The sequence below is a fragment of the Lutra lutra genome, chromosome 11, assembly GCF_902655055.1.
Source record: "Lutra lutra chromosome 11, mLutLut1.2, whole genome shotgun sequence".
NCBI lineage: Eukaryota > Metazoa > Chordata > Mammalia > Carnivora > Mustelidae > Lutra > Lutra lutra.
The window spans coordinates 103,534,040-103,547,475 of record NC_062288.1 but is presented as its reverse complement, the minus strand read 5'-3'; the positions used below and the strand labels follow the sequence as shown (position 1 = coordinate 103,547,475).

Below are 13,436 nucleotides of genomic sequence, written 5' to 3'. Positions count from 1 at the left end.
CTTTTGATGAAACGGGGCCCCCGGGGCCTCTGATGGTCCCTCCAGGTTCAGAGCATCAGACAAAGGATTTTTCCAGGAGCGGACTTGACCTCCCTTCCAGCTCCCACCCTGGAGTGGCTCTGGGCTGGAGTGGCTCTGGACCTGCCGCTGGGCCCAGCCCTGGTGGAGGACCCCAAGATCAGGCTGAGGAAGCTCGAGGAACAGACTTGCCCCGTCCCGCACCATCCTCTGATATGGTTGAGCTGTGACGCTTCTGGGGCAGGTGAGGCGACCGATAGTCTGATGGTCCCAGACCCCATATCGTCCGGTTCCTGGCGAAGGGTCCTGTGCTCAGTGCCATGCCTGGTGCGTGGTGAGTGCTCACAGACCGAGGCCAGAGCCGCACCGGGACTCCCGTTACGGAGCGCTCCTGCAGCCGGCCTGGCTCTCCCGCCTGTCACTGTGGCTCCTGCACACCCCTCAGGTGTCCTGTCTTGGTCACTAGACCCTGTAATGGTGCTAGGGCCCCCCAGGAGTTGCTCTCCTCCTCCTCAGCAGCAGGGCCAGCAAGGCTGTAGGGAGACTGTGAAGGTCCCCATCACAGAGCTTGTGGTTAGCGTCTCCCCCCACTAACTAGCAAGTGGGTGACGAGCTGGTCACAGGTGTGTGGATGGTGGTCAGGCTCCTTCTGTGACAGGGTGACAGATGAGACGTTTCTGGAACAAGAACATCTTCGGGGGGGGGCGCTTGGGGGCCTCTGTCAGGTGGGCATATCTCATCAGCTCAGGTCATGGTCCCTGGGTCCTGGGAACGCGCCCTGCGTCAGGTTCCCTGCTCAGTGGGAAATTCGCTTCTCCCTCTCCCTCCGCCTCTCCCCCTGCATGTGCACACGCTCTCTTTCTCTCTCAAGTGAATATATAAAATCTAAAAACAAAACAAAAACATAACACGAGAATATCTTTAGAAGCTCATAGTGGGGAGGGGGCCAGAAGAATCAAGTTAAAACAGCAACGACCCACTGCAGGCAGCACCTAGCACTGGGCTACCTGGCAGAAAACTCTTTTTCATCAATTATTAGGAAAGCTCCGCAATTTGGGGCATTCCGTGGAAGGGCCCCCGAGGCCCAACCTGCACGGTACCCCAGTGCCATCTCCGTGGCAAATGACAACTTGAAGGAAGTGGCAGCGAGTCTGCAAGACAGGAGGAGGGGACTGACACTGACAGTGGCTAGAACCAGTGCTGGCAGGCCGCATCCCCTAGCCCCGGAGCTGCAGCCCCCAGCAGATCAGGACGGGGTGCGGGGGGGACTCTGGGTCAGACAGGTGAAAAGACCCACTTAAGGGCATGGAGCGATTCAAACTCTGATCCTCGAGCCGACGGGTTTCCCCGTGAGGTGCTGACGTATGTTTGCATACTTAGTTTATTCCGGTTAAGAAAGTGAGAGCCTTGGGGCGCCTGGGTGGCTCAGTGGGTTAAGCCACTGCCTTCGGCTCGGGTCATGATCTCAAGGTCCTGGGATCGAGCCCCACATCGGGCTCTCTGCTCAGCGGGGAGCCTGCTTCTCTCTCTGCCTGCCTCTCTGACTACTTGTGATCTTTCTCTGTCAAATAAATAAATAAAAAATCTTAAAAAAAAAAAAAAAAAAAAAAGAAAGAGCCCACAGAGGACCACACGGTGAATGATCCCATTTGTAGGAAATGTCCAAAACGGACGAGTCCGCGCACGCAGAAAGGAGCTCAGTGGTTCGGGGAGTTGGGGAGCACCCCGGGGAGTGGAGGTGACGGCTCACAGGCGTGGGGTTCCTTGCTGGGGTGACGAAAATGTCTTAAAATTGGCTGTGGTGAGGGCCGCACAGCCCTGTGAATGTACTAAAAACCATTTAGTCATGCACTTTAAATGGGTGAACATAAAAAATAAATAAAAAATAAATGGGTGAACTTACCGTGAATAAGTTTGTGAATTCTGTCTTAATAAAGCCGTTGAAACACGAAGCGGGGGAAGAAGCGTGTGTGGTGGTTTCCAGGGGTGGTTGTACAGAATTTCACCCAGTGCGGGGCTCGGGACAAGGGAAGCGGGGCACGTCACAACCTGGGGGTCGGGAGTCTGAAATGCAGGTGTGGGCAGGGCTGTGCTCCCGCCAATGGCCCTCAGGGGGGATCTGCTCCAGGCCTCTCTCCTCGGTTCCTATCCCCAGTCGGCTGTCTTCCCCTAGCTCCTCCCCTTTCTGTGTGTCTATGTGTCCTAATTTCCGCTTTCTCTAAAGCCACCAATCCCATTGGACCAGGGCCACCCTAGTGCCCTCACTGTAACTCGATCACCTCTGTAAAGACCCTCTTGGCAAATACGGTCACGTTCAGAGGTATTGGGTCATTAGGATCAGGACACAATCCGACCCACGACAGCAAGGAAGGGTGCAATGCATTCTGAGAACTTATTTTAAAACTGTGAACATGTTCAAGAAGTTTTAGCCAGAGTTGTAATGCTCATTCAGTTTTCAGAAAAGTTCACGAAGTGGAATTCCTTTAGCCGGCAAACCTGGAGACGTGAACCGACCTGTTCTTCCATCTTTCCTGGGGACGTCTGCGGGCAGGTGCTGTACTAGGACCGTGTCTGGCTGCGTGGGGGGGGGGGGGGGGCTGTCTGCACCCACCCGCCCCGGGGACCCGGCTCAGGCCTTGGGCTCCTGCCCAGAAGTGGCATGAGGTCAGGGAACAGGCCTGGTGACTGTGGGTGTGGGAGGGGAAGGGGCGATGGGAGCAGAGAACCAGGTTTCCCCGAGGTGTCCTCCGGACGCTTTGACGTCCACAACTACGCCCTGTGCTTGGCAGAGGCTCGGCTTCCCCAAGGCTGATGCACGCGGGAAAGTTATTTTTCTGTTCTTGCTTTTTAAAATCTGGGCTGACATTTTTCTGTTGTGGATTCATTGTTCTCCCAGTCCCCAGTAGCCATTAATTTCTGAGAACAAAGGAAGCCTGGCTGTGTGGCATGGTGGCTCTCCCTGCCCCCGGGGACTCCCCCAGCACTGACGGGGGCAGCGGGTCATGTCCTGCCAGCCCACTTCCTGGTCCCCAGCTCGGAGCCTTCAGCCCAAATGGACCTGTCATCCCTGAGCACACGGGACACCTGTCTGTCGACATCCCGCGAGTGTGTTCTGTGGCTCTGTACCTGGTTCCCACCTCAGGAGTCAAAAGCTTCTCCAGGGCAGAGCCTGTGTCTGGTTGCTGTGTGGCCCTGGCAGGGGATGGCTCCTTGGACCCTGGACCATGGGTCCAGTCAGGGAGGTGGCGGGGATGTCCAAGCCCGTCTCCAGGTCGTGCTGCTCCTTCCATTGCTAGAGACTTCTTCTGGGCATCCCCAGTTCGGCTCCAGCCCCAGGCCCGCCCCAGAGGTGACCGCAGGCGTGTGTTTCTGGAGCTTTCTCTTGATTACCTTTCACTACTTCCTACTTGGCCCTAACGTTCAGTCTCTGAGGCTCTGTCTCCAACGGCAATTGCTGTAGCATAAGAAGCCAGGTCGGGCTCCTGTGACACCTGCGTCACACATCATTAAAATGGACCCTCCTGCCTCCCTGGCTGCTGGTTCCCATCAGCTCCCGGGCCCCGTTCACCCCCTCGAGACTCAGCCAGCATACCCCCAGCCCACGCTATGTGCCAGACCGTGTCTCTGTATTTAGAAAACAAATGTGTGGACGCACCTACGCGTGTCTCTCTTTACCTACGTCACCTACAGCAACCCTGTGGGGCAGGTATGGTTATTATTACTCCAATTTTACAGAAGAGGAAATTGAGGCACAGAGAGGTTCTGAGCTTATTTAAGGTCACGGCGGTCATCAATGGCAGAACCGGAACTGGAATCTGCAGGCAAGTGGCATCTGCTTGGAAGGACGAGTGAAGACTCTTACCCTTCACGGTCCGCCCAGGAAGATGAGTCCGGCCGGAGAGAGGACGTGCCTAGAGGCATGGCTGTGGAGGGCAGTCTGGAGGAGAAAATTGCTTTATGCCCCAGTGTGATTTGTGTTGGTTTCAATTAAATTGGGAAGACTGCTGCGTGTTCGGCCGCAGCCTGCCTCCTGCCACCTGGGCAGCCCAGAGCCTTCTGTCCTGTGGTGGCTTTGAGGTGGTTTTAGGTCATAGACGTTCAGAACTGGAGCACCTGCCAGACATGGCCGAGCTCGGCCCCTCGGCATTCAGCTGTGGCTGTGCCAAGCCTGGCTTTGGGCTTAGAGAGAAGCTCTGGTGGCCGGGAATCTTCCATTGGCAGAGTGTCTAGGGACAGGAGAGGGAGCTTGTACTGGGGAGCCTTACAAGTTCAAGGACGCCTCCATTCTAGCTTTTCTTAACCTGCTCCTGCTTACCTCTCAAACCCTCAGCCTCAACCTTACTCTTTTCAGGAAGCTCTTTTTTTCCCTCCAAAGATGTATTTATTTATTTATTTGACAGAGAGAGAGAGAGAACACAAGCAGGGGGAGTGGGAGAGGGAGAAGCAGGCTTCCCGCTGAGCAGGCAGCCCGATGCGGGGCTCCATCCCAGGACCCTGGGATCATGAGCCGAGCTGAAGGCAGACGCTTAACAACTGCGCCACCCAGGCGCCCCAGGAAGCTCTTTTTGATGAATTTCTTCCAGAGTCGTCGCTGCTGGGAACTTCTATGGAGGCTGCTGTCTGTACAGTATCAACCCTCAGCTTACTTGTTCCTTGTCTCCCTGACTCTTCTCCCAGCCAGAACACAAGTCCCTGAGGTCAGGGCTCTCTGTCTTCTGTTTCATGGAGCTGGGGGCTCCATGAGTGTTTCTCGGTAGGAGAGGGACCCCCAAGAGGTGTGGAGAAGAGCCGTGGGGGGCTGCGGGGACAGACCGAGGGAACATGGATGGGGGTAAGGGAGACTCCCATCCTGTTCTTAACGACAAAATGAAAAAGGAAAACAGGGGCTTCCCAGGTGCCGAGAGGTTTCTGTTGAAGGCGAGGACACGGCATCCCGATGCTGGGCTCCCCCTTCTTGGATCTGAGGCGCGTTCTCCTTGGCCAGCCAGGGATCCTGGATGAGACAGAGGCCGTGCAGTGTTCACAACAGTGTGTACTGCCCCAGAGCTGCGGGGCGGGCCCGAGAAGCTACCGCGGTGGACGGTGGGGGAACCGGCACAGGGGACGTGGGGGAGTCTTTGTAGGGCTGGAGGTGGCCTCAGAGAAGAACCCGAGAGGAGGAGAGGTCCACGCAGGCTTTGACAGGCAAATACGTAAGCGTGCGGACGTGCATGCAAGTGTGCACGCGTGTGTCTTATTTGCCCCCAGTCCGCCCGTATGGCCTCAGTGTGCATCACCATTTTGGCCGCTGGCACCAATGGCCGGTCCTTCCCCGCCCACCGTCTGTTCTCCAGACCTTCCACACCTTGGACTCGTTCAGAATGGGTCTGGAGAGGTCACCATGGGACCACTGGAATGAGCCTGGAGAGCTCTCGGGCAGGCAGGGCTAAGCCCTTCCTTGTCCGTTCAGGGGTCAAGGTCCTGGCCCTCTCAGCACCCAGCTGTGTGGCCTGGGGCGCAGGTCACTTCCCAACAGGTCGCCTGGATGTAGAGCTCCTCTGCTCGCTGGCTTAGCTGGGAGCTGCAACTCCACAACGGAGCAGGTGGTGGACCCCAACGCACCCCGGTCTGCACACGGTGCTGGCTTCTGTGGGGGGGGGGGCTCGGGGCCTGCCCCACACTCAGGCAGGGGAGACGGAGGCCTGAGGGCAGTCTCCGCATGTGCAGCTCCACGAAGTCATCTAAGTCTCCACAGACCTTTGGGAGTCCAGAACTTGGCTGTGAAGGATGGAGACAGGGTTACCCTTAGGGGGACTGGGTTTGGTTCTGGTTCCTCTCCACGGAAACCAGGGCATGGGAGCGCATGGGCTGCATGTGAGCTCACAGTCCAGGGGCTGCCGAGCTCCTAGTTCTGCTCGGTGGGCGGGACCCGGTGAGGGGCTGCAGGGCTCACGTGTCTGAGCCGACAGAGATCCGGGTGCCCTGGTGCACTGTGACGGCCTCCAGTGCTGGAGGCGAGTGAGGCTGTGTGTCCCCCCTCCAGCCTTGGTACCAGGAGGTTTGTTACTATGAAAGGAAATCTCAGACTGGAGTTTGCCAAAGCCCCACAGACGATTTTGTTTTATTTATTTGTTTATTTTAAAACTTATTTCTCTTTATTTAAATTCAATTAACATATAATGTATTGTTGGCTTCCGAGGTAGAGGTCAATGATTCATCAATGCAAGTGTCACCAATGCTCATCACATCACGTGCCCCCCTCACTGCCATCCCCCAGTGACCCCCTCCCCCGACCCGCCTCCCCTCCAGCAACCCTCAGTTTGTTTCCTATGATTGAGAGTCTCTTGTGGTTTGTCTCCCTCTCTGATCCCACAGATGATTTTAGGCGGCAGGTACAACCTATTCCTGTAGCTCAAAGGAAGTCTTGCCGCCACCTTGGGTGGATTTTCTAGCTGGTTAATTCGGAGGTGCTGGTGCCCGTGCCGTCCGTACTGAGCCAGCCTGAGCTAGCACGCGCTTAACCTTGAACACCACTCACTCCACTGAGAGAAAAGAGCTCTGACATTTCTTGAGCTGATATGGAAGTCTTCTGATGTAGATAGTAAGGATGTTGGACTTGCTGAGTCGTCCTCTTTGTCGTCTTGATTCCCAGCTGGAATATTCTAGAAACTACCAGACTGCCCCCAACATGTTGCAGAGTGCCGACAGATGCAGGAAGGCTGTAGGAATGAGATCTCAGAGCAAAGTGCCCCAACCATCAGCATCCCTCCAGGACATCTGTTTCCAACAACGGCTAAGCCAACTCCATGCTAACACCGTGCCATGCCCCCTCTTCCGGGCTGCTAAGCTCCCGGCTGAAATACACATGCAGCTCGTGCAGCCAGGAGCTGGGCACTGGGCCCGGGGAGCCCTGTGGGTTCGGTGTCCCTGGCTTCCCCACGCATAGATCCAACAACCCCAGGATTGAGCACAGGGCCAGCACCTGCCACCTGCAAAAGTAAGGAGATAAGGCTTTGCTGGGCAGCTGCTGTCAGTCCGCAGGTTTCCACGAGCAGTGTGACCCACAGACCTGGTGCTGTGGCCAGTGTAGATGTGGGGCTGGGAGTCCCTTTGCAGTTAGGGCTGGCTGCTTTCCTGTACTTGGTGCCTCATCACCAGACGAGGTTGGTGTGCAGCATTTGGCGTGTGGGCTCACGGCTGAAGGTGGCATGGGATCCAGCAAGGTCTGTGCTGGATTCCTGGGGCTCTCAGAAGTCGAACCCAGGCCTGTTACCCATGACTGGGGGGTCGGGGGCAGGGGCTGGGTGTGTGTTTCTAGCCTTCTGTGGCTCTTACACAGCTGAGGTCATGCAGGAACAGTTTGGGGTTTTCCTGCCACATTTCCCATGTTACTTGTAGCCTTTGAAGGCACTGCTGTGATTTGCTGTCATTTCCTTATCCCGCGGTGCATGACTTCATCAGAGCACACTCGACAAGAACTCTGTGCTAGCACATGGTGGGGGCGTCAGAGCCCTCCCCACTGTTGCATGCCCCGCCTCTGTGCACGAACTTCTACTTGCATTTCGGATTTTCTTTGAGACAAACCCCTAAAAGGGAACTTTCCAACTTCAAGAATGAGCATATCCTCTTATTTTTAATCACGCAATAAACAAGCCTGTGCTGCAGATAGAAACCAGAAGATACAAATAAGCCAAAAGAAATAAACACAAGGGGGTGGGGTGTGAACCTAGTAAGACAGTGTAGAACCCAGCCAGGCTCTAGAGGTGACGCACCTGTGATTAAATCCTGGCGTTGTCACTGCTGTGTCCTTAACCTTGGCAACTCAGCCTCTCTGAGCTACAATTTCCTTGTTGGTTTAAAAAAAAGTATTATTTTACCCATTTACCTGTTGTGCAAGTTGAGATAGCATTTGTAAGTACCGAGCACTAGAGGACACTCAAGAAATCAGTTCCGGGAGAGATGCCAGGGAGTCACCTACAGGTGTCGGCAAAGCCCGTCGGGAGTAGAGGGGACCCACAAGAACTCTGGATGCGGAACTGTGGAGTCGGGAGTGTGTGGGCATGGGGGCGCCGCGGGGCCCATGAGGACCCTGGGTAACAGGTTTGTGCAAGTGGAACAGCTGGAAGGTGGGGTGGCCGCGGGGGCCCCGTTTCCTTTACTGTGGAATGTGGCTTTGTTCGGCAGGCAGCATGGAGCTAGTGTTCTGGGTTTTGCCTGAATTGTTTTTTGCTTTGTCTTTTTGGGTCTGGTGAGGGTGCCAAGGGCAATGCTTAGAGAGCCACGTTTAGGAAGATTCGTGTGGAGGAGGTGAGTCAGAAGGGATGTCCCACAGGTAGGAACAGCCCCAAGACCAGAGATCAGCCGATGGAGATGGACGGTGGTCTTCAGCTGTACGAATGTCTTTGATGCCCCGGGCCTCTCCTTTAGGGGAGCACGGAGTCGGGAGTCAGTGGAAAAACTCTGAGCCTGAGGAGGAAGCAGGGACACAAGGCACAGTGGAGATTTGGGGAGCAGGACTGATGCGGGTGAAAGCAATAAGCATTTTGGGGGTTGGTGGCTTGCAGGCTGGAGTGGGGTGGTTGATGGCTCCTCGAGCTCTGATGCTGGGTGCCCGGCCCATGGGATCGCTGGCGGTCAGAACTGCAGGGGGCCACTCACACCCCACCAGTCATCCGCAGGCACTTGTGGCCTAGTGTAGACGCCATCCTACGCTCTGCATGGTGAAGCCACCATTTCTCTGGCATCTGCAGCCATTCCAAGCAAAACTAATTAGGCTTTTTTCTCGGGCTTATTTGTATACTTTGGAATAAAGCACAATATAAAACAAGCCTAGCTAACCCAGCAAGGCAAGTTCCAGAACCAGCGGGAGGAAATATTGTGGTTGGCTGGGTCTCTAGCGGACCACTAGTCCCAGAGCCGGGGGGGTGGGCAGGGGGCTCCACCTGTCACTAAGTGGCACCGGCTTTCTGCTAAGCCATGAGTTTACGCTAACTTGGCCCTCTGGTTCCAGAGTTACCCCGTACAGCCCGAGTTGCTGCTTACTTTTGCCCAGATACTTGCTGTCCGTTATCCCAGCAGCAGCCCTGGGAGAGGTGCGGGGTGAGTGTTCTTGCTGAGATTATTTTCTCAGAGGAAGACCTGAGATTCAGGGAAATGGCCTGGATCTGAGCTATGGTCACAGAATGTCTGCATTTTGGTCCTGTAGGTGAGAATGTTGCTCATTCTACAGTCAGGTAGAATTTCCCAGGTAGGTCCCAGGATTCCTGGTGCCCAGGGAGATCCTGGCCCCATGCCCAATGCCTCTGATCCCTCTTCAGACCTCAGAATGGATCACTGGGTTCCAGGGACCAGCCCGTACCCTCTGGGCAGAAAGGAGCCTTAAGAAAGCCACAGACTTCCAACCCCGAAGTCCCAAACTCTTAGCTGTCTTTTCATGAGCCTTGGAAACCGTGCAGCGTTCCTTTCTCCCCATGAAGCGTCCTGGGTCACCCCAGAGGTCATTCACAGAGGTCACCCTTTCCTGAACCACAAATCTGCCAGCTAAATCCTGTCTTAGACCAAAGAACAGATTCTTCGAGGGAGACATCATCTCGGCCTGTGGACCTGCGGCCCTGACTCTCAGCTCACTGTCTCTCGAAGCAATTTCTCCACTGCTGAAAAGTCCAGGTCATTAGTGAGTTTAAAAGTGAACCTTGCAGAGTGCTGACGTGAGGATCCTCATTTTCTCCTTTTTTTTTTTTTAAAGATTTTTAAATGTCTATAAGTAATCTCCACACCCAAAGTGGGTCTTGAACTCACAACCCTGAGATCAAGAGTCATACGCTCTTCCCACTGAGCCAGCCAGGAGGTCCGCCCACCCCTGTTTTCTCTTAATACATTTTCTTCCCAACCAGCTCGTGCACTCCCCAGAGATATGTGTGACAGTGATGTAGGGAAGACGTTAGGGTTCAAAGCCAACCACAGAGAAAAAATCCTTGAGATGTCTTTGGTGCAAAAAGGTGATTTTATTAAAGCACAGGGACAGGTCCCAGGGGCAGAAAGAGGTGCCATGGGTCATGAAGAGTGTCCCATTATGTACTTTCAAGTTGGGAGGGGGTTAGGGAGATCATAATCTCTAAGGAATTTGGAAGCGAGGTTTCCAGGACCTGGAGGGGACTAGCTATGGTGGGGAAAGGTTTATTACCATCCAGTCAAACCCGAGTTCTGACATCCTTTAGAAGGATGGTGGGTCATATGCTTGGGGGGTGATGGCCAAGACATATCTTCGGGGGTTTAGAGATAAAGGAAATTTCCAAAGGAATTTTTATACTTTAAAGTAGACTTACAGGATCCTGAGGTTGGGCTAGGATTGCCTTTTGCTCTTAGCAAAGTATTAACCTGCAGACAGTTGAGCCCCTAGAGGGACGTCCCTCTGCCCGTTGCAAGGACTTGTCAGTGGGCTGTAGGTCATAAGGAAATTTAATATAAATATCTCTCCTGCTTTTGTTTCCCACATCAAAGGCTACCCAGGATTCATTTTAATCAGGGACGGTAAGACACACAGACACCAAAATGACTCTCATGAAGGAAGAAATTGACCGTACTACTCGCAGATCCTAGAGACGGGGCTCGGGGCTCAGCACGCCAGGCGGAACCAGGCAGAGAGGCACAGGGCTGAGCCAGGAAGTGCTAGGCGGGAGGGGACGACACAGCAGGGAGGGGCCTTTACTGTGGTCGCTGCTGTAAGGTGCCGGTGAGGCCGGGCCAGTGGGTTTGGGATGGGCGGGTTTGAACCATTCCAGGCTGGTCGGTACTGCCTGAGCCACGAGGGAGGAGGTCAGGGCGTGCGCACTCCGGGTGGTCTGGTTTGCGTCTGAAAGGCAGGCTCCCAGGTGAGCCATTCACTCTCTCCAGGGAGTGGCTGACCCAGGTCGGCAGTCCCGCCTGGGTCAGCGAGGCCGCCGCAGATGTCAAAGCCTCAGGATCGTGGAAACGAGCCGTGGTTGTTCATATAGGGAGGGACTGTGTTGCCTTCTAGAAGCTGCAGGTTGTATGGGCAGGGTGGAGGGCCCGGGGTTTCCGATAGGAAGTTCCCCAGCAGAGCCTTTGGGAAGGGCCTCCGTCAGGATCCTTACCGGAGAGAAGGCTCCCCAGGGAGTCTAGGCTGCTGCAGCCGCTGGGCCGTGTCCCCTGAAGCTGTGTCGATGGGGACCGAGCAGGGCCCCTGCGGCATCATCGGCCCTGCCTGCCTTCATTTGTCCTGCTGCCTGTCTTTTTAAGAGCCCCAGCTCAGCCCTCCCTCCTGCTCACTTGCCTGTGTAGTAAGGAGTTGCCTCCCCAGCAGCCGCTGGCACAGGTGGTAATGACAGTTGGCTTCGGGCCCGTCACGGAGGGGATCTGCCCTCGCTCTGCCTGCGTGTTGAGCAGCACAGCAGCTCCAGCCAACAAGACTGTCGCCTGCGCTGTCTCGGGCCAGCTCATGCTGTCTGCCGTCCGCTCGGTGCGCCGCTCGGGGGACTGGGAACACGCCCAGTCCCGGTCCCCATCTGTTGCAGACGTGCGGCGGTGGCGGCTCGGGGAGCAGCCGAGCCCTAGAACTCGCCTGTGCTGAGGGGGCTGGGAAACCCCTTCTCTCATGGGCCTCCGGAGCCCACATCCGGATTTGTCGGAGCTGGGAGCGCTGGGTCTGCAGCACCGGCATCCCGTGGGCCAGCATCCTGCAGCCGGGCACCTGCTGTCCGCAGCCGCAGGCGGAGACCTCCAGGACCACTTAGGGCTAAGTAAGCGGACCCCCCTCCCTGAGCCGATCCCCGAGTGCGTGGTGACTGTGCGTTTCTGTGTGGACGCCTTTCCCCTCTTAGGATGCTTTTGTCTCCTCTCTTTGCCAGACCGATGCCGAATTGTTGCTTTGTTCTGTGGGGGCCTCTTGTTAAATTAAACACCTCCAGGGGGAATTCCGCGTTCTTTCCCTACCTCGTAGCTATACGTTTTCTCCTTACGTAACTTTTCCTCGGAATTTTAAGAGGCTCGTTGTGAAGGTGGTATGTGTGTGGGGGCATGTTCCTGGCTGTTCCCTCCCTGTTTTCTGTGTCCCCCCCCCCCCCCGCCCGCTCAGCTGCCCCCTCCTGGGCCCGGCTCTCCGCCCACGGTCTCACCTTGGCTTCCAGTTCCCCGCTGACATCTTAGCAGAGTCGACATCCTCTGGCTTTCTGCTCCCACTTCCCTGGTCATCACTTGTTAAATTTGTCCTGAACAGAAAAGATCGGGAATGATGGGGGAGCCTGGGGACATCACCCGAGTTGTCCCTTGGAAGGCTCAGGACCACAGAGTCAACGGTCCCCTGCCTGATGAGGGTGCGCTTTGGGAGGCATACTTGTTGCTTTTGAACTTAAGGAGAACACATGGAAGAAACAGAAGCTGGGGGGGAGCGGGGCAGGAAGGGAAGAGGGGAAGATGGGAGAGGTGCTCACCCAGGACTGAGCTGAGGCTTGTCCCTTCCCTGGGTGCGAGGAGAAGGGTGGGGGCTGAGAACCCGAGTTTCCAGGGGGTCAGCGCTGCCGCTGGAAAGGGCTGGATTCCAAAGCCGCTGACAGGGGCCATGCGCTCGGAGCAAGCTGCTGAGTGTTTCGGTTTCCGCCACCCCCAACAATCCTCCCTCTCCCCACCCCCAAAAAAACCAAGGCCTGAATTAGTTTTCTGTGACCGAGCTTGAGCTCACAGTCTGTGATTGGTACTTGAGTCCTGGTATTGGGGGCGGGGGATGGGCAGCGGGGGCAGGAAAATAGAAGAATGAGGCTTGATTCTGTGCTTCTGGACTTATAATCTAGTGGGGGCAAGAACAGAATATTAGATCAAGACTTGGGGAACAGTGGAGAGTCAAGCATGGGATGGGGCAGACGCCAAGTGTCCAAGGCAGGGGCTGGTGGTCTGGGGACAGCTGGGAGGGGGCAACATGGAGGGGCTGGGGACAGTGGGACACAGGCTTATGTCTGAGTGCAGGGGAGACCCCAAAACATAAAAGGAGAGCCTTCCCGGTGCTCTCAGGCGTGGTTAGGTAAGAGAAGCCTGGAGGCGGACGGGAGGGGCGCGAGCGGTCAGTCCAGGAAGCTTCCTAGGGAAGTGATGAACAGATTGCCTCAAGATTGGACCCGTGCCCGTGGGCCCGTCCACCTCTCAGCCAGGCTGACTCCGAGAACAGCCGGGCTCGCTTCCCGACCCGAGAGGAGGGCAGTACAGCCTCTCAGCTCTCCTCTGCTTCTGCAGTTTGTGCAGGAACTTCCCAGGGCTGGAAAACTCTAAGGTGGGGTTTTAGGTTTGTTTTTGGTTGTTTTAGCCCAAAGTGAGGCCTAGAGGCAGGGATTAACTCCTTTCTTATGTGAGAGGATGCTGAGTATAAGATTCATTCCCCAGCGGGCATTGAAAAATCCAGCCTTCTTGCCACCCCTACAGCCACCGACTGA

The 13,436-nt window shown here is 55.8% G+C and overlaps 1 protein-coding gene across 4 annotated transcripts in view; it reads left to right on the top strand.

The window, feature by feature from the left end:
• Positions 1 to 13,436, top strand: part of PRKAG2 (protein kinase AMP-activated non-catalytic subunit gamma 2) — a 247,529-nt gene that overhangs the window by 36,466 nt on the left and 197,627 nt on the right. Inside the window, exon 1 of one of the 4 annotated variants that reach the window (XM_047694349.1) lies at positions 11,489 to 11,756. The exons of the other annotated variants lie outside the window; for them this stretch is intronic. The gene's annotated coding sequence lies outside the window, so the exon portion shown is untranslated. Of the gene's footprint in view, positions 1 to 11,488; positions 11,757 to 13,436 lie in introns of those variants that run through there. 4 annotated transcript variants of the gene reach the window in all.